The sequence below is a fragment of the Tamandua tetradactyla genome, chromosome 17, assembly GCF_023851605.1.
Source record: "Tamandua tetradactyla isolate mTamTet1 chromosome 17, mTamTet1.pri, whole genome shotgun sequence".
In the NCBI taxonomy this organism is placed as follows: domain Eukaryota; kingdom Metazoa; phylum Chordata; class Mammalia; order Pilosa; family Myrmecophagidae; genus Tamandua; species Tamandua tetradactyla.
In genome coordinates this window covers 35,569,068-35,595,437 of record NC_135343.1, presented here as the reverse complement: position 1 = coordinate 35,595,437, position 26,370 = coordinate 35,569,068, and the positions used below count along the sequence as shown (strand labels likewise).

At 36.1% G+C, this 26,370-nt stretch overlaps 1 protein-coding gene and 1 pseudogene across 18 annotated transcripts in view; both read right to left on the bottom strand.

Annotated features, from left to right (window-relative positions):
* EHBP1 (EH domain binding protein 1) overlaps positions 1 to 26,370 on the bottom strand; it is a 559,717-nt gene that overhangs the window by 363,535 nt on the left and 169,812 nt on the right. The gene's annotated exons all lie outside the window — the stretch shown is intronic.
* Positions 13,328 to 25,582, bottom strand: LOC143660887 (low molecular weight phosphotyrosine protein phosphatase-like; annotated as a pseudogene).

Here is a 26,370-nt window from a genome sequence, read left to right as displayed (position 1 = left end):
GCTTGTCTGAGAGACAAAGTAACTAGTTAGGTGAAGGGGGTTAATTCCCTAAAGAGTATATCTTCCCTAAGAAAAGAGGGGCAGGAGCCAGCTCAAATGGAATCCCTCCTTCAAGGAATTCAGGCCCCAGGAACTGGAAAACAGAAACAAACAAAGTGATCCTACTTCCTCACCTCTATCCCAACAACACCCCTGGCAGGGAGAATCTGCTGAAATTAAAGGCACCATATCACTTTATGCTGAGTGGGAACACACTGACAAGCACCACATATTGGGCAGGACAGGAAAAGCACAGAATCTAGAGGCTTCATAGGAAAGTCTGTCAACCTGCTGGGTCTCATCCTCAGGGAAAATTGGTGCTGGCTACTTCTTCCTCTTGAGACATGGGCCTGTGTGGTCTGGGAAAATATGACTGGGATCTTTAAGATTTGAGGAGACCCTCCTCAAAACAAAACAAAACAAAACAAAAAGACCCCATATAGGCAGGGCAAGAAACAAAAAAACAAGAACTGAAAAATTCTAATCAGTTAAACGAACCTATGCTAGAGGCCTGGAATAAGTTGAAATGAATGTCAAAGAACAGAGAGAACAAAGCCATTCAGTAAGAAAACCCTAGGTAAAAGGGTAAAAACAGCCTCCAGAATAAATTAATTAAAGAAATCAAATGCCTACACACCAGCAAAATATGATGAGTCATACTAGAAAAATCGAAGGTATGGCCCAGTCAAAAGAACAAACCAGCCCTTCAAATAAAACACAGGGGTTGAAACAACTAATTCAGGATGTTTGAACAGACATGGAAAATCTCATCAAAAATCAAATCAACGAGTTGAGGGAAGATATAAAGACACTGGGTGAACAAAAGAAGAATTCATAACTCTGAGAAAACAAACTGAAGTATTTATCAAAATGAAAGGCACAATAGAAGAGGTGAAAAAAACAATGGCAATTGTATAATGATATAGTTTTCACAATGTGACTGTGTGATTGTGAAAACCTTGTGTCTGATGCTCCTTTTATCTACCTTGTCAACAGATGAGAGGAACATATGGAATAAAAATAAATAATAGGGGGAACAAATGTTAAAATAGATTTAGTTTGAAATGCTAGTGATCAATGAAAGGGATCAGTAAGGGGTATGGCCTGTACAATTTTTTTTTTCTGTTTGTTATATTGTTCTGTTGTCTTTTTATTTCTTTTTCTGAATTGATGCTAATGTTCTGGGAAATGACCATGATGATGAATATGCAACTATGTGATGAATTGCTGAGTGTATGTGTTGGAAATGTTTGTTTCTTGTAATTTTTTTTAATTAATAAAATTTTTAAAAAATGCTAAAAAAACCCCAAAACAATGGAAGCCGACAACAATAGATTTGAAGAGGCAGAAGAAAGGCTTAATGAACTTAATGAACTGGACATCTTAAATCCAACATAAAAAATAAATATCGGCGGGCCGCGGTGGCTCAGCGGGCAAGAGTGCTTGCCTGCCGTGCCGGAGGACCCCGGTTCGATTCCCGGCCCCAGCCCATGTAAAAAACAAACAAACAAACAAAATATAATAAAAAAACAAGAAAATGTTTAAAAATGTTTCCCTTTCTTCCATCCTTCCTTCCTTCTCTGTCTTTCCTTCCTTTCCTCCCTCTCTCTTAAAAAAAAAAAAAAATAAATAAATAAATAAATAAATATCAGGAAAAGAATGTAAAAATATGAGCTGAGTCTCCAGGAACTGAATGACAATATGAAGCACATGAATATGTATGTTACAGGTGTCCCAGAAAGACAAGAGAAGGGAAAAGGAGGAGAAAGACTAATAGAGGAAATAATCATTGAAAATGTCCCATCTCTTATGAAAAACATAAAATTACAGATCCAAGAAGTTCAATGTACCCCTAAACAGAATGATCCAAATAAACCTACTGCAAGACACTTACTAATCAGAATGTCAAATGTCAAAGACAAAGAGAGAATTTTGAAAGCAGCAAGAGAAAAGCAATTCATCACATTCAAGGGTATTTCAATAGACTATGTGTGGATGTCTCAGCAGAAACCATGGAGGCGAGAAGGCAGGAATATGATACATTTAAGATTCTAAAAGAGAAAAACTGCCAGTGAAGAATTCTATACCCAGCAAAACTATCATTCAAGAACGAGGAGTAGATTAAAATATTTTTAGACAGTCACTGAGAGAATTTAAAGGAAGTACTACAGGCAGATAGAAAAAGAAAGGAGAGAGAGATCTGGAGAAGAGTGTAGAAATGAAGTCTATCAGTAAAGGTAAAAAGAGAAAAAAAAAATAGTCATGACATATATTCTAGTTTGCAAGTTGCCGCAATGTGATACACCAGAAACAGAATGGCCAGACTCTACCCAATCCCCAAGGAATGTGCTCCACCCCATTCAAGGCCTGAGGCAGAACAACTCTTCCACTGCACTGCGGTGGAAGGCCCATGTTCTGCCTTTGGGCCAAATTCAACCACTCCAAGTACTTGGGTAGGTCCACTCAACTGCTCTGAGGTCTCTTGACTTTATACCTTAGACTCCATGGTTCTGCCTCTGAAGACATTTTATCTTCACCTTGTCCCTTCTCTGAGTCTTTACTCCAGACTGGCAACAGTTCCATTTATACAGTTCCCTCAACACTCCTATTGGCTTTCTATGTGGTAGGCAAAGATCATGCCCATCAGACAAAAGGAGTTTCCACAAATCCTTCCTGGATAACTCCATCTCCAATCCCGGCTTTTTCTGAAATGGCTACCTGGTTCCATGTTTGGTTAAATCTTGACATGGGGTACTATTCTCCGGGATCTTCCCTTCTGGAAGCCCAGAATTTTCCAGATAATCAATTCTTGGTTTCTTTGTACCCCAGGGTTCAGTTCTCAACTTATCTCTTTCCTCTCACATTTCACTATAAGCTGCAAGGAGAAACTAGGCTGCAATTTCCACATTTAACTCAGAAATCTCGTCTGCTAAATATCCAACTCCATGGCTTTTAAAGTCTACCTTCCAGCCAAACCACTAGTAAATTCTGCCAAATTATCTCTCATTTTAAAACAAGGATTGCCCTCCTTTCAGTCTGCAATAACACACCCCTCATTTCTGCCTAGAGCCTTGTCAGAGGTATCTTTAGAGTCCACGTTTCTACAAACAAAACAGTTTTTTCAAAGCATTCTAGGCCTTCTCGATCAAGCTCCTCACAACTCTTCCAGAATCCTCCCCTTATTCATTTAAAAAGCCGTTCCAACATTTTTGGTATTTGCAAATGGCAGCAGCATCCCACTTCTCTGCTACCAAATCTGTTCTAGTTTGCAAGCTGCTGGAATGCAATACACCAGAAACAGAATGGCTTAAAAAGGGGAATGTATTAAATTGCAAGTTTATCATTCTAAGGTTGTGAAAATGCCCAAATTAAGGCAAGGCTATGAAAATGTCCAAATCAAGCCAGCAAAAAGAGATTACCTTCATTCAAGAAAGGCCAATGAAGTTCAGGGTTTCTCTCACAGCTAGAAGGGCACATGGAAATGTCTGCTACCTTTCTCTCCCAGCTTCTTATGTCATGAAGCTCTCCTGGGGGCATTTTCCTTCATCATCTCCAAAGTCTCTGGCTGCATGGGTTCTAAAGCTTTTTCCAAAACTGTTCCCTCTGAAAGGGTTCCAGTAAGCAAACCCTACCTTGAATGGTTGGAGACACATTTCCATAGAAACCATCTAATCAAAAGTTACCACCCACAAATGGGTAGGTCACATCTCCATGGATAATCAAATAGCTCCTATGCAGAAATATTGAAAGAGAATTAAAGGACATGGCTTTTCTGGGGTATATAGCAGATTCAAACTGGCACAACATGTAAAAACCAAAAGGTGGAAGAAAGTATGGCCTTTAGTGTAATAATATGAAATGTTAATGGTTTAAACTTTGCAATGAAAAGACATAGACTGGCAGAATGGATTTAAAAATAGGACCCATCTATATCTTGTCAAAGGAGACTCACTTTAGACCCAAGGAAGAAGAAAAAAATAGGTTTAAAGTGAAAGACTGGGTAAGAATATTTCCTGCAAACAACAATCATAAAAGAGCAGGAATAGCAATACTAATACCTGACAAATCAGACTTCAAATGTAGAACAATTAAAAGAGACAAAGAAGAAAACTATGTATTAATAAAAGGAACAATTCAGCAAGAAGATACAACAATGACAAATATTTATGCAAAAAGCCGGAGTTTTTGCATAAATATCATTTGCCTCCAAAATATATGAGCCAAACATTGACAACACTGAAAGGAGAGATAAATGCCTCCCTCTACCATAACAGGTAGAGACTTCAATTCACTGCTGTCATCAACGGACAAAACATCAAGACAGAATATCAATAAGAAAACAGAAATTTTGAATAATAACAAAGAATGAACTAGACTAAACAGACATTTACAGAACATTACACCCCACAACAGCAGGATACACATTTTTCTCAAGTTCTCATGGATCATTCTCAAGGATAGGCTTATGCTGGGTCACAAAGTGAATCTCAATAAATTTTAAAAGATTGAAATCAAACAAACCACTTTCTTGGGTAATAATGGAATGGTCCATAACAGGCAGTGGGCCAGAAAATTCAGAAATATATGGAGGCTAAACAATACACTGGTAAACAACCAGTGTGTCAAGGAAGAAATTATTAGAGAAATCAGTAAATATCTTGAGGCAAATGAAGATGAAAACCCAGCATATCAAAATTGATGGGATGCAGCAAATACAATGCTGAAAGGGAAATTTGCTGCCTTAAATGCCTATATTAAAAAAGAAGAAAGAGCAAAAACCAAGGAATTAATCATTCACTTGGAAGAACTAGAGAAAAAACAGCAAACTAACTCCAAAGCAAACAGAAAGAAATAACAAAGATTAGAACAGCAATAAATTTAACAGAATATGAAAACAATTGAGAAAATCAACAGTACCAGAAGTTGGTTCTTTGAGAAGATCAACATACTCAATGGACCCTTAGTGAGGTTGACAAAAGAGAGAGAGAGAGAGAGAGAGAGAGAAGATGCAAATAAATAAAAATCAGAAATGGAAGAAGAGACATAACCACTGACCATGCAAAAATAAGGGAGGTAATGGGAAGACACTATGAACAACTATATGATAAAAAACTAGACAACACAGATGGAATGGACAACTTCCCAGAAAGGCAGGAACAACCAACCTTGACTCAAGAAGATGAAGACGATCTCAACAAACCAACCCTCCTCAAACTGTTCAAAAAAAAACTGAAGAGGACAAAAAACTACTTAACTCATTCTATGAAGCTAAACTTACCATAATACCAAAGCCAGACAAAGATACTACAAGAAAAGAAAATTACAGACCAATCTCTTTAATGAATATAGATGCAAAAAGCCTCAACAGATGACTTACAAATCGAATCAAGAAGCACATTTAAAGAATTATACACCATGACCAAATGGGATTTATTCCGGGTATGCAAGGGTGGTTCACCATAAGAAAATCAACTAATATAATACATTATCAACAGATAAAAGCAGAAAAACCACATGATCATCTCAATTGATGTAGAAAGGGCATTTGATAAAACTCAATATCCTTTCTTGATGAAAACATTTCAAAGGATAGGAATAGGGCGGTGTGACAGTGGCTCAGTGGCAGGATTCTTCCCTGCCATGACAGAGACATGGGTTCAATTTGCCCATGCAAAAAAAAAAAAAAAGGATAAAAATAGATGGGAACTTCTGCAACACATTAAAGAGAATACATGAAAAACCCACTATTAACATCATTCTCAATGGGGAAAGACTAAAACCTTTTCTTCTAAGATCAAGAAAAGACAGGGATACCAACTACTATCAACATTGTTATTCAACATTGTACTGGAAGTTCTAGTCAGAGCAACTAGACAAGAAAAAGAAATAAAAAGCATCCAAATTGGAAAGCAAGACGTAAAATTCTTGCTGTGTGCAGATGATATAATACTATACGTTGAAAATCCCAAAAAATCTACAACAAAGTTACTAGAGCTCTGAATACAGCAAAGTGGCAAGGTACAAGATAAACATCCAAAAATCAGTAGTGTTTCTATACACTAGTAATAAGCAATCTGAGGAGGAAACCGAGAAAAGAAATTCCATCTACAATAGCAACCAAAAGAATAAAATATTTAAGAATAAACTTAACTAAAGATACAAAAGATCTATGAATGGAAAACTACAAGAAATTGCTCAAATAAATCATGGAAGACCTAAATAAATGGAAGGACATGCTGTATTCATGGACTGGAAGACTAAATATACTTAAGATGTCAATTCTACCCAAAATGATTTATAGGTTCAATGCAATAACAATTAAAATCCCAACAACTTGCTTTGCAGAAATAGAAAAACCAATAACCAAGTTTATCTGGAAGGGCAGGGTGTCCCAAACAGATAAAAATATCTTGAGAAAGAAAAATGAAGTGGGAAGTCTCACACTACCTGACTCTAAAGCATAATATGAAACTACAGTGGTCAAAACAGCATGGCACTGGCATAAAGATAGATATACTGACCAATGGAATTGAATTTAGTGTTCAGAAATAGACCCTTTCATCTATGGACAACTGAACTTTGATAAGGCGGTCAAGCCAACCCACCTGGGACAGAGCAGCCCCTTCAATAAATAGTGCTTGGGGAACTGGATATCCATATATGCAAAAGAATGAAAGAGGATCCATATCTCACATCCTATACAAAAGTTAACTCAAAATGGATAAAAGACCTTAACATTAGAGCTAAGACCTTAAAACCTTTAGAAGAAAATGTAGGGAAATAGCTTATAAATCTTGTAATAGAAGGCAGTTTCCTAGACCTTACAACCAAAGCACGAGCATTGAAGAAAGAAATAGATAAATGGGATCTCCTCAAAATTAAACAACTTTTGTATATCAAAGAACTCTGTCAGGAAAGTAAAAATGCAATGGGAGAAAATATTTGGAATATTTGGAAACCACTTATCAGATATGGCTTTAGTATTCAGAATATATAAGGAGATTCTTCAACTCAACAACAAAAAGACAAACAACCCGATTTAAAAATGGACAAAAGACATGAATAGATACTTCTCAGAAAAGGAAATACAAATGGCTAAAAGGTACATGAAAAGATGTTGAACTTTACTGGCTATTATGGAAATGCAAATCAAAACCATAACGAGATATCATCTGACACCCAACAGAATGGCCATTATATAAAAAGAAAAAAAAAAGAAAAGAAAACGTTAAGTGCTGGAGTAGATGTGGAGTAGTGGCACACTTATTCACTGTTGCTGGGCACGTAAAACAGTACAACCGCTCTGGAAGGCAGTATGGTAGTTCCTCAGGAAGCTAAGAATAGAATTGCCATATGATCCAGCAATCCCAAATGGACATTTGCAGACTGATGTTTATAGTAACAACATTCACAATTGCCAAGAGATGGAAACAGCCCAAATGTCCATCAACGGATGAGTGGCTAAATAAGCTGTGGTCTATACATACAAAGGAACATTATACAGTTGTAAGACAGAATATAGTCTGTCTTTATTGTAAGACAGAATAAAGTGTGGATGAACCCTGAGGACATTATGCTGAGTGAAGCTGGTCAGAAACAAAAGGACAATACTGTATGGTCTCACCAATATGAAGTAACATTAATGAGTGAATTAAGAAAGTTGAATTAAGAACACAGGTGATCAGGAGATAGAAGTAGGGCACTTGGTGCTGAAGGAATAATGATTGTGTAACAGAAGTGACTGTAAAAATTCAGAAACGGATTGTACAGTACCACATGGTTGTAGCACAATATAAATACACTGAATGAAGCTGAATGTGAGCATGATTGAGGGAGAAGAGTTGGGGGCATGTATGAAGCTAGAAGGAAAGAGAGAGCATAAAGACTGCAACAGTATAACTTAGGAATGCCTAGAGTGGACAATGATGGTGATTAAATGTACAAATATACAAACGTTTTTGCATGAGGGAGAAGAAATGAATGTCAACATTGCAAGGTGCTGAAAACGGGTGGTATATGCGAAAAAGTACAATGAATGCAAGCTAGGGTCTAAAGTCAACAGTAACACTGTAATATTGCTTCCACTGAATGTAGCAAAGCCATTATGCCAAAAGTAAATGTCAACAGGCAGGAGGCATGGGGGAGGGTTATGGATTTTTTTGGAAGAAAAAGAACTCTTCATATAGATTATGATGGCAAAGGCATGTCTAATTTACTTAGATTGGATTGTATGATGTGCAAATAAAACAAAATGAACAGAGAAAACAAATGAGCAGAGAAGATCTACCTATTCAATGTCCATAGGGAAACTGAGAATGCAGCCCCATGGACAGTAGTATGGTGGTTCCACAGGATGCTAGGGGTAGGGTTGCCATATGATCCTGCAACCCCACTGCTCAGTACATACCTGGGGGAACTGAGTGTGGGGACACGAATGGACATTTGCACACTGGCAAATGTTTATGGTAGCAGTGTTTGAGATTTATAATGGTTGGAGGTGGCCTAAGGGTACATCAACTAAGGAAAGGAAGGGGGAATTGTAGTGTACACTTAAAGTAGACTACTAAGTGGCTGCCAGAAGGAATGAAGTTGTTAGGCATGCAACTAGGTGAGTGAACCTTAAGGATTGTATATTGAATGCAATGTCAGAGACAAAAAAAAAACAAATATTATCATGCTTCATTCATATGGACTAACTATAATATAAAACCTCAGTGAACTAAAGTCGAGAGCATGGGTTAGGAGATTGGGGCCTATTGTAAAGGGTCTTAGATTACAAGCTCTTATAACAGCCATATATACTCAGGAGTTGTAACTGTTATTTCTTGATTCTGAGATACTGAGCTATTTGTATATAACCTGGTCGTTCCCAGAAACTTCGGGTATTTATGTGACACCTGTATTAAAATATTACTTTTAATTAGAGTCCACAGTTTGCAAAAGGTACAGATATTCCCATATACTCTCTATTATTACCTCCTTTAAATAGTTTCATATACTTTGCTCTAGTTCATGAAAGAACTTTTTAATATTTGTACAGTTAATCATGGATGTTTTCCACTACAAGATTCACTGTGTATGACACATCCAAATAAACGTTTGTATATTTGTACATTTAATCACCATCATTGTGATTCTCATGTTTTAACCTCCAATTTTCCCTCTGGTGACATACACGACTCCAAACTTCCCCTTTCTACCACATTCACACACCATTCAGCACTGTTAATTATTCTCATGATAACATGCTACCATCAGCTCTGTTCATTTCCAAACATTTAAGTTAAACCTAGTAAAGCATCTGCACATGTTAAGCAACTGCTCCCAGTCTTTATCCTCATTCTATATCCTGGTAACCTATATTCTATATTTTCTGTCCATGAATTTACATATTATAATTAGCCTATATCAGTGAGATCATACAGTATTTGTCCTTTCGTGTCTGACTTATTTCACTTAATATAATGTCCTCAGGGTTTAACCATGTTGTTACATGCTTCAGGGCTTCATTCCTTCTTACTGCTAAGTAATATTCTACTAAATGTTTTTTGTTTGGTTTGGTTGATTTATATGGGCAGGCACTGGGAATCAGGGTCTCTGGCATGGTAGGCAAGAACTCTGCCACTGAGCCACCACTGCCCGCTCGCCATCAAATGTATATACCACATTTGTTTATCCATTCATCTGTTGATGGTCACTTGGGTAGTTTTCATCTTTTGGCAATTGTGAATAATGCCATTATGAATATTGATGTGCAAATGTCTGCTTGCATCCCTGCACTCAGATCTTCTAAGTCCTGAGTATCAGGATTACTGGGTAATAAGGAAATTCTATCCTCAGCTTCCAGAGGAACTGCCAAGCAATCCTCCACAGTAGCTGTACCATTTTACAATCCTGCCAGCAGTGAATAAGCGTTTCAATTTCTCCATATTCTCTTCAACACTTGTGGTTTGCTGTTTATTTAATAGTGGTCATTCCAGCAGGTGTGAGATGATAACCCATTGTGGTTTGGATTTGATTTCCCTAATAGCTAGTGAAGTTGAACATATTTCCACGTGCCTTTTAGTCATCTGTATTTCCTCTTGGGAAAAATGTCCGTTTATGTCTTTTGCCATATTTAAATTGGGTTGTCCTTTTATTGTTGAGTAGTTGTAGGATTTCTTCATATATTGTAGATATCAAACTCTTATCAGATAATGTGGTTTCCAAACTTTTTCTCCCTTGAGTTGGTTGCCTTCACCCTTTGACAAATTCCTTTGAAGCACTGAAGTATTGCATTTTGAGGACTTCCCATTTATTCTATTTTTTCTTTCATTGCTTGGGCTTTGGGTGTAAGGTATAAGAAACAACCATCTACCACTGTATCTTGGATCTTCTAGGAGTTTTACAGCACTGGTTCTAATATTTAGGTCTTTGATCCATTCTGAGTTAATTTTTGTATAGGGTGTGAGACGGGGTCCTCTTTTTTTCTTTTGATTATGGAAATCCAGTTCTCCCAACATCATTTATTGAAGATAAACATATCTGCTGAGAGAAATTAATGAAGACCTAATAAATGGCAAGACATTCTAAGGTCATGGATTAGATAGAACCCTTAACATTGTTAGGATAGCATTACTACCTAAAGAAAGCAATCTACAAGTTCAATGCAATTCCTATCAAAATTCCCACAGACATTTTTGCAGAAATGGAAAAGCCAAGTCTCAAATTCATAAGGATCTGCAAGTGGCCCCAAACAGCCAAAACAATTTTGAAAAAGAACAAAATTGGAGGACTAACACTTCTGATTTCAAATTATTCTACAAAACTACAATTTATTGAAGAGACTGTTTTCTTCCAGTTGACTAGATTTGGAAGCCTTGTCAAAAATCAACTGGCATAAATCTGATGTCTATTTCTGATTAGATTCCATTGATCAATATGTCTATTTTTATGCCAGTACCAAGACGCTTTGACCAGTATGTCTTTATAACATGCTTTTAAGTCAGGTGGCATTCTTCATTCTTCCTTTTCAAGATATTTTTGGCTAATCAAAGCCCCTTTCCCTTCCAAATAAAATTGATAATTAGCGTTTCCATTTCTGCAAAGTAGTTTGTTGGAATTTTGATTAGCATTGCATTGAATTTGTAGAATTCAATTGCATTCAATTTGTAGAATTCAGTTTGGGTAGAACTGACATCTTAATGACATTTATCCTTCCAATCCATGAACACAGAATGTCTTTCCATTTATTCAGGTCTTCTTTAATTTCTTTTAGCAATGTTTTGTAATTTTCTGAGTACAAGTCCTTTACATCCTTGGCTAAGATTATTCCTAGATCTTTGATTCTTTTCAGTTGCTACTGAAAAAGAAATTTTTCTTGACTACCTCCTCAAGAAAAATGAGATAGCTCATTACTGGTACACAAACTAGCACCGCTGATTTTTGCATGTTGATCTTGTATCCTGTCACTTTGCTGAACTCACTTATTAGCTCAAGTAGTTTTGTTGTCATTTTGGGGGGGATTTTCTAAGAATATTATCATGTCATCTGCAAATAGTGACTGTTTTACTTCTTCCTTTCCAATTTGGGTGCTTTTAATTTCTTTTTCTTGCCTATTTTTTGAGCTGGACCTTCTAGCATAATGTTGAATAGCAGTGGCGACAGTGAGCATCCTTGTCTTGTTCCTGATCTCAGAGGAACAAACTTTCTGTCCTCACCATTGAGTATGATATTAGTTGTGGATTTTTCACATATGCCCTTTATCATTTTGAGGAAGTTTTCTCCAATTCCTATGTTTTGACGTGTTTTTATCATGAAAGAAAGCTGAATTTTGTCAAATGTCTTTTCTGCACCAATCAAGATGATCATGTTTTGTTTTTTTCCTTTTGATTTGTTAATGTGGTATATTTCCTGGTTGAACTACCTTCACATACCTGGAATTAAACTACTTGGTCATAGTGTATAATTCTTTTAATCTGCTGGAATTCAATTTGCAAACAGTTTGTTGAGGATTTTTTGCATCCATTTCATTAGGATAATGTCGGCTTCACAGAGTGAGTTATGTAGTGTTCCCTCTTCTTCAATATTTTGGAAGCATTTGAGCAGGAACAGTATTAATTATTCTTCCAAGGCTTGGTAAAATTTGCCTGTGAAGCCATCTAATCCTGGGATGGCTTTGTTGGTAGGATTTTGATGATTGACTCAATCTCTTTACTTGTAATTGGTTTGTTGAGTCCTTCTATTTCTTCTTGAGTCAGTGGAGGTTGTTCTTGTATTTCTAGGAAGTTCTCCATTTCATCCAAATTGTCCAGTGTATGGGCAGACAGTTTTTCATAGTAAACTCAAGATCTTTTTTATTTCTTCAGGGTCCACTGTAATGACTCCACTCTAGTTTCTGATTTTATTTATTTGCAGCTTCTTTCTTTTTGTCTTTGTCAGTTTAGCTAGAGGGAGATTTTATTGATCTTCTCAAAGAACCAACTTTCGGTTTTATTGACTTTATTGTTTTGTTTTTTTTTAATTCTCCATTTCATTAATTTCTGCTCTAATCTTTGTTATTCCTTTCCTTCTGCTTGCTTTGAGGGTAGTTTGTTGTTCTTTCTCCAGTTGTTTAGTTAAGTCATTGATTTTAACTCTTTCTCCCTTTTAATATAGGCATTTAGGGTTATAAGTTTCCCTCTCAGCACTACTTTCCTCATTAGTTTTGATACGCTGTATTCTCATTTTCATTCATCTTGAGATATTTACTGATTTCTCTTGAAATATCTTCTTTGACCCACTGATTGTTTAAGAGTGTGTTAACCTCCATATATTTGTGTGTTTCCCAGTTCTCCATTTGTTATTGATTTCCAGTTTCATTCCATTATGGCCAGAGAAAGTGTTTTGTATAATTTCAATCTTTTTAAATTTATTAAGACCTGGAGAATGTTCCAGGATAATCCCCATGCTGAGAAGAACATATCTCCTGCTGTTTGGGGATACAATGTTCTATATATGTCTGTTAGGTCTAGTTAATTTATCATGTTTTTTAGGTTCTTTGTTTCTTTATTTATCCTCTGTTTAGATATTCTGTATATTGGAGAGAGTGGTATGTTGAAATCTCCCACTATTATAGTAGAATCTTCTGTTATTCCCTTCAGTTTCACCAGTGTTTGACTCGTGTACTCTGGCCCTCACTGATTAGGAATATAGATATTTATTATTGTTACTTCTTCCTGGTGAATTGCCCCTTTTATTAATATATACTAACCTTCTTTATCTCTTGACATTTTTGCATTTAAGTCTACTTTGTTTGATGTTAGTATAGCTACCCCAGCATTTTTTTTTTTTTTTTTTTTGGTTACTACTTGCATGGAATATCTTTTTTTATCCTTTCACTTGCAACCTATGTGTATCTTTGGGTCTAAAGTGAGTCTGTTGTCAACAGCATACAGATGGATCATATTTTTAAATCCATTCTGACAATCGGCGTCTTTTGATTGGGGAATTTAATCCAGTAGCATTCAAAGGTATCACTGTAAAGGCAGTTCTTAATTCAACTATCTTATTTGGTTTCTACTCGTCAAATCTATTTTTCCTTTCTCTTTTTATCCTTTAAGTTACCTTTACTAATACTCTTCAATTTTGTACCCTCCTCCAGACCTCTCTCTTCTGTCTTTTCTTTTCAGCCAGCAGCACTCCCTTTAGTAGTTTCTGTAGGGCCAATCCCTAAGAACAAACTCTCTCAGCTTCTGTTTATCTGTGAATATTTTAAACTCTCGCAGTTTTGAAGGACATCTTTGCTGGACAGAGAATTCCTGGCTTGTAATTTTTCCCTTTCAGTATCTTAAAAATATCATGCTAGTGCCTTCTCACCTCCATGGTGCCTGATGAGAAATCAGGTTCATTTGGCTTCCCTTGTGGGTAGTGAAACAGTTTTCTCTTGCTGCTTTCACAATTTTTTCCTGCCCTTCAGCATTTGATAGTCTGATTACTGTGTGTTCTAGAGTATGTCTATTTGGATCTATTCTCTTTGGAGGATGTTTGGCTTCTTGGATTTGCATTTTTATGACTGTTATAAGGATGGGGAAATTTTTATTCATTATATCTTTGAATAGTCTTCCTGGACCTTTTCCCTCCTCCTTCTGGAACACCCATGATGCATATGTCTGTGTGCTTTGTGTTGTCAATCAATTCCCTGAGATGCTCATCAAATTTTTCCATTATTTCTCCATTTCTTCTTTTATCTGTTTGAAATTGGTTGATCTGTCTTCTAGCTTGCTGATTCTTTCTTCTGCTTCTTCAAATCTGCTGTTGTGTCTCCAGTATATTTTAATTTCATCTACAGTATCTTTTATTTCCATAATGTCTATTATTTTTCTGTATGTTCCTTTAAACTCTTCTTTATGTTCTTCTAGTTTCTTCTTAACATCCTTTCTCTCTTTATAAACATTTTCCTTCATATCTTTCAATTGATTCAGGAGATTTATTTGAACATCTTTGATCAGTTGTTCCAGATTATGGTCTTCTCCAACTTTTTAAATTTGCTCCTTCAACTGGGTTATTTCTTCTTGGGTTTTAGTATACCTAATGATTGTTTGCTGATATTTGGTCATCAGATTACCTTGATGGGTCTTGTTCTGGTTTGCAAGCTGCTAGAATGCAATATACCAGAAATAGAATTGCCCTTAAAAAGGGGAATTTAATAAGTTGCTAGTTTATAGTTCTAAGGCCAAGAAAATGTTCCAGTTAAAACAAGTCTATAAAAATGTCCAATCTAAGACACCCAGGGAAAGATACCTTGGTTCAAGAAGGCCGATGATGTTCAGAGTTTCTCTCTTGGCTGGAAGGGCACATGGCAAAGTCTGCTAGCTTTCTCTTCCAGCTTCTTGTTTCAAGAAGTGCCCCAGGAGGCATTTTCCTTCATCTCCAAAAGGCTCTAACTGGTAGATTCTCTATTTTGTGGTTCTGCAGCATTATCTTGTCCTTCTCTGCTTCCTCAGAATCGTCAAAGGTCACTGGCTGGTGGACTTTATGGTTCTCTTGGCCTCATGGCTCTGCTCAGCAGTGCTGTCGCTTTCTTGTCATTCTCAAAAGGCATTCTCTCCAAAAAAATGTCTTTTCTTTTATAGGATCCCAGTAAACTAATCAAAACTCACGCAGAATGGGTGGAGACATGTCTCCATCTAATCACGTTTAATTCCCACAATTGATAGAGTCACATCTCCATGGAGATAACCTCATCAAGTTTCCAACCTACAGTGCTGAATAGGGATTAGAAGAAACTGTTGCTCCCACAAGATCGATTAGGATTAAAACAAGACTTTTCTAGGGTACATAAATCCTTTCAAACCTGCATAGGTCTATTCTGAATGCCAGTTCCTCTCTCATCTAGGATTTAGTTGTTGCCTGGATTTGAATTATGACATTGCTTTGACTGTTAGGTTGTCAGTATTTCTCAGCCAAAACAGGGCTGGGTAACTGTGCAGGGGGTATAGACCAGCTCTGATAGGCCTGGGATAGGGTCTGGAGAGGTTCTGTGAAGCCCTGAAAATTTCCCTTGCCCTTTTCAGCCTGCCCATCAGATGGGGCTCTTTGATGACTTCATCATCCTCAGAAATTGTTTACCTTCTGGTGCCCTGCAGCATCTGACCAGGAGGGGCTGAAACCACAGGATTCCTGTGCTTTCACTTCGCTGACCAATATCTAAGTGTGGGAGTCTTCCTCATCGTACTTGGGGTGTAGGCCTCCCCTGGTTGCCACCATCTACAGCCTTCCCCCAGAAAAGGATTGGGATGCCAACTGCTTTTTCCATTATGAGTTGGGGATGGGTACCAGGTGTTAGTCTTTGTCCATGTTTCTCAGACTCTTTGTCCTTCACTGATCTGGGACTTGAAATGTCCTTCCCTGTTCCCTAAGTCCCAAACAGTTTGAACAGTTTTTGCCTAACTACTTGTTGCTTTGGGGAATGATTCAGCCTTTCCCTCCCTATTCTTCCATGTGGGAGACTCCTCCTTGTTGCCCTTTTATATTCCACCCTCCTCAATGGCTTAAGTCCTGCCATGGGTCCCTGTGGGCTTGGGTCTCTCTGCCTAGATACAGGTAGGGATCTGTCTCACTAACGTGAGAGATTTTGGGTCTCTGTTCCTGGTGGGAGGGATCCCAGCTGCTGCTGCTGAGCACTTCCTAAATTGCCAGAAACTGGCAGTCCAGGATGGAAGTTTCCTACTTGATATTTTTTATCTTTCTTCAATTCAGCATTTGTGAAATCGTTCTCCAGTCTTTACATTCCTCCAGAGTTCCGAACAAGTGAGAATTATCCTTTTAGGTTGTTGAATCTCTGGGGAGAGGTTTTCAGTAACTGTTTATGTTGCCATGTTGAGGACCTCCCCTACTTCCTTTTGATTACTATTTTTATGGAATGTTTTATTATGTTTACCTTTTACTTTGACTTGTTTTTGTCTTTGTATCTAAGGTCAGTCTTTTATAAACAGCATATAGTTAGGTCACGGTTCTTTATCCATTCTGCCAATCTCTGCATTTGGCTGGAATGTTTAATCCATTTACATATATATAACTACTGATAAGGCAAGACTTACTTCCTCCATTTTTCTAAATGTTTTTGTAAATCTAATAGCTTTCTTTCTTTCTTTTCATTTCTTTCTTTCTTTTCTTTCTTCCATTACTGCCTACCTTTTTGTTTAGAGGATCTGTTATAATGAGCCATTTTGAATCACTTATTTACTTTTGTGTACAGTTTAGATACGCTCTTTATACTATGGAGATTATACTTAACACTCTCAACCTATTATAATATCACTTATATCAACTTAAATGCAGTACTCTAAATATACTCTGTTCCTATGACTCTCCACTCTTCCCTTTATTCATGTCATAAATTACATCTTTACATATTGTAAACCCAGTAACAGGGTTTAGCTTATTCTCATGCATATGCATTTTTTAAGTTAAACATTAATAAAGATGCACTTTTATTTCTGATTTTCATTCCTTCAGTAAACTGAGTACCAATTATATGGCAGGCACAGTACACATTGCAGGCACATAACTGTAGAACTAAATTGTTTTCCAAAACAAAACAGATGTATACTTCTTTGGAACAGAGAAATACCTATGGACACTGAGATTTTTTCATATTTATAAAAATGTTACATAATTTTAATTTATAGGAATAGTTACATGACTCCAAGGAATTACAAAATAAATGTCTTTATTTTCAGCAGTGAGTAAAGGAGCAACACACCAAGAAGCATGAGAAATGCCTTGGAAATGAACAGAAATAGATCTTAACTTTATATACATATTCTCTTGTGAACAAGAGATTTATTTTTGTGGACAGTCTTCTATAATCTCTCTGAATTTTGTATGTTGTTGACAGTTTGCATATATGTCTGTACATTAGTATATCTTACAGTAATACCACTATTTCAGAAAAAAAAGAAAACTCAACACTTGATGTATAGTTCTACAAATGGTATTTCTTTTTCCAAACTAGTTGAAATTGCAGAGAATATTTCTTTAGAAACATATGCAGAATCTGGAACTATATTTTCATATAGTGTATGGTACGATTTGGCACTTTTAAAATTAATTTTCCAGAGTATTATTTGAAATTGCAGAAACAAAAAATAAAGAAAACATCAGTCACGTTTTAGAGACAGCAGAGTGTAAATTTGTGAACCATATCAAGGCTAATTTCATGTGTTCTTTGTATAATAAATGTCAAGTATATTCCAGCTATTGTACATTATGTAAATACTGTAAATAAAAACAAATAATAAATCAAGTGCTTGTTATAATTTATAGTCTTAAAGGTGATTCTTTACTTCCTCTCTAACAAGTTAATTGCTGGTAATCCCTGATCTACAAATCAACTAAGATCATTACACTAACAGAATGTCACAGAATAAATAAGGCATACATAAATGAAAATTAAAAGGCTAAAATTCCCTGAAAAGGACAATTAAATTCATTTTTTTAACAGTAGAGGCTATTACATAGCGATGGCAAGATTTAAGATAGGCCTTTATCTGGTAATGAATATTCCAAGAAAGTTTGCATCCCTGAATCCCTGAATTTCCTGTGATGTTGTAATTATGAAAACTAAAACTAAGAGACCATAAATCCTTTAAATGGTCCCAGATTTTTATATTTTAAGCTCATCTGACTGGATACAATTTTAAAAGGTTAAGGTGAATTCAGCAATTAGTTTCTATGTTCATATGATCTCTTATAAATAGATTAAATTTTCTGAATATAAACCATGAGGACAAACATGATGTTAAGGTATGACAGTTTGAGCCTAAAATAACCATGTAAAAGTTAACGAAATATATGCTTTTAATCTATAAACATATAAACATAAATGCACAGAAGAAAAGTAAGAAATTTCTTTGAGATTATTAAATTACTGAAATAATAAGGCAGGGTGTAACTTTTGAAGCATTCTTAAGTCTGTTTTCTAATTGCACTTAATTACTTGGCCTTTTCTTATTAACCTTTCATTTTAGGGGTACCAAGATCAAATTCAAATTTTTTGATCTCTAGAAATAGTTTTTCAAGATAAGACTGTCATCAAATAATTCATTAGTTCAAGGAAATTATTGTGGAGCTAGACAAATGGTTACCAAATCTTTCAGTAATCATGTAACGGTGGTCATTTTTGTCTTCTCATACTTCTTTGGTAGAGTGGCAGGAAAGATAACTCTCATCATAAGGGGCTAATGAGACAAAGATATAAATGTTTCATACATAACATATGGGACCCAGAAGAAATAAATGCCCTAAATGAAGTTTCACATCATTTATTCTTGTAGCCTTTGGGTGAGTATTGGTTTTTTGGGTTTTCTTACGATTTCAGATCACCATGATGCAGAAGTTTAGCAAATTAGTATAGTCAATTACCTGTGCTACAAGGGGGCATAATTTGAGAAGTGTCATGTCTAAATATGAAGAGAAGAAAGCTGGAATCAAATGAGGAACTATCACACTCCACCAATATAGATAATAGGTACACAAAACATAGCACATTCTGGCTACACTGATCTCTCTTCTTTCACAAATTGGACATTATGTGTGGAAACAATGTATTCATTTTCATCCTTTTACTTTCTAACACCAAAGATAAATATGCTCATGCAACATCACAGATCATTTGAAAGGGAAAATAAAGGCATTGACTTTTAATGCTTCTCATTTGTTTATCAATAAAAAAGCTGGTAGACAATATCTCAAATGTATTTCTATACTCCCCAGTGTATTTTGAAAACAACGTTTTCTGTTATACATCCAAGGGAATTTGAAATTACATTTATCTCAAAGTACTCAGTAATTACCTATAAATGAACACTGATAAAATAACACAACATATTATTTAAGGTCATTGACATAATAGAATTCTCTTTTTCTAGCTCCCCCCCTTCCTATCTTTTTAACATACAAGTGTGCACTATGGGTATGTGTGAATCAAAATACTTCCAATCAAGATTGTGAACTACTATGACTAGGGGGATATATAATTCAATAAAAGGTCCTGGGGTGAAAAAAATAAGTACTGTAGGTGAAGAGAGGACATCTGTCCATCAAGTTATACATAGCTTAACACAGAGTTATGTTATTTAAAAGTCTCAATGGGCTCAGATATTAACCTGGGCCTGAAGGTGATGTTTTAATTATTTACTAAGACCATAATTAAGCATATTAGAAGGCTAGCCGTCACTGGATAGTACCTTAAGATTAAACACTGAAAAGAAATGATTGTTACAAAACATTATATTTTGTGATTTACTATTTTGTTTGTTCCTCTATTTTGTAATTGGAGCAAGAGAAGAAGTTCAACTTGATTAAGAACATTTAATGTACCCCATAAGCTATGTGAATCAAAGAGTTTTATTAATTCTCCTGTAAACCAACACTGATTTCCAACTACAATTATTTTTTAAGATAAAAAACAATGTGGCCTTGAGCTATGAAACATTACACATTTAACACATGGATTGACTGAAAAACCTAAAACATCACTGTAAAGATGTTAATCAAGTCAGCCTTCAGCAATGAATGGATGCAGCTTTACTGTGACTTCTCCAAGAACTCTTTGCAGCACCTAACACACTGCTGGTACATAGTCTCAAAGTCAGGCCGATTCCCATAATAGGGATCTTCAATAATAAAGTTGTTTTTGTGGATCATAGCTCCCAAGTAGTTCAATTTTTGCTTTGCAGTTTTAAACTTCACTACATTTTCTATTCAAATCTCTCAGACTGTGTAAAAATCAAACTTCAAGTTTAGCTTTCACAAAGATGACACAAGCAGGGAAAGGGGAGGGCCTCTGATGCAAGCTTAGAACCGGTGCCAAATCCCTAATGACCAAGGTCATTAAAAATGTAAAACATAATCAAAGGGGAACCTTAGGTGGGAAGTTCAAATTAGTTAGATTTCTAGGATAGGCTGTGACCTCTGGAGTATCCAATCAGTGGAGAAACAGGGGAGGGACTGTGGTCAGGCACAGTTAAAACTGTCTTGGTGTTCTATTGTTTGGCATGTGAGCCACCATTTTGTGTTCAGCTAGGTGCCCGTTCTTGCAAGATCGTGAATAAATTCTTTCCTCCTCCACAATCAGATGAGTGTTTGTTCTCCTTCAGGTACAGCGTTCTTTCTAATAGATTGCTTTCATCCAGACACGGTATATAATCAAATGTGGCAAAGTCTTCTTTGGTAACCTGCCAGGCAACATGACTCACGGAAATATAATGCTTCTTCATGCAATTTTGCCCTCGATAATTAGGAGGAAATGTTACGGCACTCTCTATCTTCCAACTGTTTAAAACATTTTGATCAGTTACAAGTTTTCTGAAAACTGATTCTGCAATGAATGACTGAGAAACGTTACCCAGACATACAAATAACACCAACTTGGGTAGCTGTGCTGCCATCTTCTCAGGAACAGAGAGAGTCATAGAGTAGCACTTGAATTTTAAGCCTTATAAGAACGGCATTATATATGAAAAATGCATTAATACTGTCATTTATATTTACCCATATAGTTACATATACCGGAGGTCTTAATTTCTTCATATGGCTATCTTATGTACTTTCCTTTCAACATGAAGTACTCCCTTTAACATTTCTTGTAAGGCAAGTGTTCTAGTTTGCGAGCTGCTGGAATGCAATATACCAGAAACAAAATGGCTTTTAAGAGGGGGACTTTATTAAGTTGCAAGTTTAAAGTTTCAAGTCCATGAAAATGTCCCAATTAAAGCAAGTCTATAAAAATGTCCAAATTAAGGCACCAAGAAGAGATTACCTACACTCAAGAAAGGCTGATGAAGTTTAGAGTTTCTCTCTCAATAATAACTGGAAAGGCACATGGTGAACATGGCAATGTCTGCTGCTTTCTCTCCAGGCTTCTTCTTTCATGAAGCTCGCCTAGGGTCATTCTTCTTCATTTCTGTGGTAGTTAGATTCAGTTGTCAACTTAGCCAGGTGAAGGTGCCTAGTTCTGTTGCTGTGGACATGAGCCAATGGTATGTGAACCTCATCTGTTGCTCATTACATCTGTAATCACAGTTAAGAGGCATGCCTGCTGTTATGAATGATGTTTGATTTAATTGGCTGGTTCTTAAATGAGAGAGCTCAACATAGCACAGCCCAAGCAGCTCAGCATACCTCATCTCAGCACTCGTAGCTCAGTCCAGGCCTTTGGAGATGCAGAAAGAAATCACCCTGGGGAAAATTGTTGGAACCCAGAGGCCTGGAGAGAAGGCCAGCAGAGATCATCCTGTGCCTTCCCATGTAAGAAAGAACCTCAGTTGAAATGTTAGCTGCCTTTCCTCTGAAGAACTAACGAAATAAATCCCCTTTTATTAAAAGCCAATCCATCTCTGGTGTGTTGCATTCTGGCAGCTAGCAAACTAGAACAATCTCCAAAGGTCTCTGGCTGCATGGGCAATGCTGGTTCTCATGGATCTTGGAACTCTGTAATTCTCTCCAAAATGCCTCCTCTTTTAAAGGATTCCAGTAAACTAATCAAGACCCACCTGGAATAGGTAGAGTCACAACTCCATGGAAGCCTTCTAATCAAAAGTTACTACCCACAATTGGATGGGCCACATCTCTATGGGCACAATCAAAAAGCTCCCAACCAGCAATACTGAATGAGGATTGAAGGACATGGTTTTTCTAGGGTCCACCAAAGATTCAAACCAGCACAACAAGTCTAGTGGTAATGAACTCCCTCAGCTTTTGTTTATCTAAAAGTGTCTTCATTTCTCCTTCACTTCTGAAGGACGATGAAAAATTCATTGCTCAATATATTATTCTTGGATAACAATTTTTTTCTTTCAATACTTTAAATAGGTCCTCCTATTGCCATCTGCCCTCCATGGTTTCTAATGAGAAGCTGGATGTTAGTCTCATTTAAGATCCCTTGTATGTGATGCATTGCTTCTTTCTTGCTGTTTTCAAAGTGCTGTCTGTACTTAGCACTTGACAGTTTGATTATAATGTGTCTTGCTGTAGATTTCTTTTGGTTCATCCTACGTGACATTTATTGAGCTTCTAGGATTTGTATCATTAATCAGATTTGGGAAATTTTCAGTCATTGTTTCTTTGAATATTTTTTCTGCCCCCTTCATCTCTTTCTTCTTCAGGGACTCCCAGAATGTATATATTAGTAAACTTGCTGGTGTCCCACAGGGCTGTTCCCTTGTTTTTTTCCTTCATTCTTTTTTTTCTCTGCTTGCCAGACTGGACAATTTCAATTATCTTATCCACAAATTTGCTGATCCCTTCTTCTACCTCCTCCAATTTGTTGTTTAACCGCTTTATTGAATTTTTCATTTCAGTTAATATCATTTTCAACTGCAGAATGTCCAGTTAGTTTGTCTTTCTAATTTCTATCTCATTACTGAAATTCTCATTTTGTTTTTATAGTGTAAGTCTTTTGAGTCATAATTCATATGCCAACCACCCGTTTGGGCTCTCCACACTTCTGATAAACCTGATTACTCCCTCACATCCTCAGTGGACCTCTCTTATCTGCCTCTTTTCTAGCATCATCACTGTTATTTCCATTATTTGTCTATAGATTTGCCTTGATGATGAAGCCAAGAAGTATCTGAGGACATAAACTGTTTTATTTGTATCTCAATGTTTGGGAAAACAAAAAATATTTGTTAGATGCATAACTAATTTCAGAGTACCCAGTATAATGAAATTCAAAAAATGATCAACCTATGACCCAATGAACAATGGTCCCTTTTACACATTTTTGATTTGAAAAGAAAAAAGGAGTCAGCAGAAAAAAATCGTAACTTGGGGGAAAAAACCTAGAGTAAAGAAGGCAGGAATACACATATTGGTGATTTTGTTGACTGAAGAGGTATAATGTGTACAAAAATGAAAAAAAAATCCCATGATTTATTTCGATCTAATTATGAGTTTTATACCCATTCATGTTATTTGACACTTTTCTCTAGGTTTAAGGAGAAAAGGAAAATTCTTCACATTTATTTAACTAATTGATTTATTTCCCAACTGACCCTAATTTCAAAAAAAAAAATGCAATAACTTAAGAAATTGGATATTATAAATTAGCCTAGGACAAAAAAGAAGAAATGAAAGAAAAAGCAAGGAGAAATGTCTATCAAAAACTTCTGACTAAAAGAAGTTACAGAAGTGTCTTCCCTTATATTTACCCCCTCCCTGAAATAAAAGGATAGCTCTGTGCTTCTTAGCAGGTAGGGCTTATTTTTAGGTTAAAGAGAGAGAAAGAGAGAGAGAAAAAAATATATTTAACACTTTCAAGATATACTTTTCCTTTCTCAAATGTTCTGACCAGTCTAGTTTATTCCAGTGATTTGGCTGGAATAATTAACAAATGCCACAAGTCAATGCAGATTTCCAGAATATGACAGATGAATAATTTCAGGAAAAGTTATTCAGGGAAATAAGGAGAAACTTCTCCTTCCCTGCCATGGCCACCACGTACAAATTATCTAAGGATATTCTATGACTAGTTCATTTGATTAAAGTATACAAGAAGCAAGCTGGAAAGATAATAAAACACAAATGTCATCATTATTTTCATTTTGTGATCCTCTTGATCACAAGATGGTAATATAGTTAGGTCCCCTAAGGTTTAGGAGACATGGGTTCTAGCTTTAGTTCAGCTACTACTTTTAACTTAAGAATTATCTTCCTTTTACCTCTGCTTCTGGGTAAAGAAAATACTATTATCAGACAAATTTCAAAGGCAAGATAGGAAGAAGACGAGTGACAATGTATCTGTGAATTGTTAGGAGTTCTTCCAAAATAATTTTATGTAAAAGACTAAAAGTATCATATTTACTAAAACTACATTTTATCATGCTAATGAACAAAAGATTGTTATTACAAGACACTGTACAGTCAGCAGTTTTTAGTTTTCACAATGCTGACAAGTCAACTGTTAAATCCAATTTATATAAGGTCAGAGACACAAATAGGCAAAAATACTCTGTTAAACTAAGGATGTAAAAAAAAAAAACTTTAATAACCACACTGTGAAGAAAAAAAGAATTCGAAAGGAAAGTTTTAGAAAACAATCAGGTACTAAAATAGAAAAAAAAAAGAAAACCTAAATTAAATAAAGACTATAGATATTCACAGAATGTTGTAAAAATTTTACTTATTAGTATCTGGAGAGCACAGAGGTATTATAGTATTACAGTTTTGTATACTCAAGTTGATAATTTTTTACAAAGCATCTTAAGTGCACATGTAACATGGTTTCTCTCCTCAGTCACATTCTTTTTTTTTTTTTTTTTTTTTTTTATGACCCGGTTGTTCTTTTCCCTCTGAATCTTGAAAGTTAATGACTCTCCATCCTTCTTAAAAGAACACAAACGGCAATGTCACCATCCTGGAGTCCATTATTCTTGCCTAACCTCAGTTGCTCTAACACGTGGAGAATCCTCTGGGTCACAGAGGGATAAAGCACCACCTTGGATGCCGTCAGCTACTGTAAAGGTCAAGCTGATGGTATTTATAGGCCCTGAAGGATCCCCGGAGAGTACTCAGCATTAGCACCCAATTTCACCCTACCTCTTCTGCGATTTCTCTGCCTGCTTCAGCTTTGCTGCTTGCACCTATTTCTCACTAGAGGGTGAACCACTTCCCTGGCATCTAAACAGCTGGAGGTTGTGTAGGGAAACAAGTAGGCTGGACATGTGTTCTACAACCCATCTGTCCTAGCAGTACAAACCTAAAATTGTGAAATTGTAACCCATACCAAACTCTGAAATCTGTTCTACAACTAATTGTTGTAGTGTGCTTTGAAATTTTTTGTTTTTTTTTCCGTATATAGGTTATTTTTTTAAAAAAAAGAAGAAACAAGTAGAATGTGATGAATGCTCAGCTACATGATGATACTGCGAATCACTGATTGTTACACTTTGGTTGACTACATGGTATGTGAATATATAATATACCAATAAAATTGCATTAAAATAAATTTTTTAAACGGCCCTAAATCTGTTCAAAGAGCTAAAAGAAAACATGGATAAAGAACTAAAGGCAGGGCAGGGGGGCGGGGGGAGGCGGTTGGGGAAGCAAGCCCCAGAACTGCCCCTCCTTGGAGGAGAGGTAAGGAGGTCACTATAACTACTCATATGGCAGCCGTGGAGTCCATGCTTAATAAGTTGAAGAGGATGGCTATGAAAGTAACAGCTCTTGTCCTTAGTGCTATAATGGGAAATCCTATCACCAGAGAATTTGGTGTTGGTCAACACATTGCCAGTAGTGCAACGGGCTAGCTTGGAAGAATTTTTTTTTTTCCATTAATTAAAGAAAAAAAGAAATTAACACAATATTTAGAAACCATTCCATTCTACATACGCAATCAGTAATTCTTAACATCATCACATAGATGCATGATCATCATTTCTTAGTACATTTGCATCGATTTAGGAAAAGAACTAGCAAAACAACAGAAAAAGATATAGAATGTTAATATAGAGAAAAAAATAAAAATAATAATAATAGTAAAAAAAAAAGAAAAAAAAAGACAAACAAACAAACAGACAGACAAAAAAAAAAACCTATACCTCAGATGCAGCTTCATTCAGTGTTTTAACATGATTACTTTACAATTAGGTATTATTGTGCTGTCCATTTTTGAGTTTTCATATCTAGTCCTGTTGCACAGTCTGTACCCCATCAGCTCCAATTACCCATTATCTTACCCTGTTTCTAACTCCTGCTGGACTCTGTTACCAATGACATATTCCAAGTTTATTCTCGACTATCGGTTCACATCAGTGGAACCATACAGTATTTGTCCTTTAGTTTTTGGCTAGACTCACTCAGCTAATG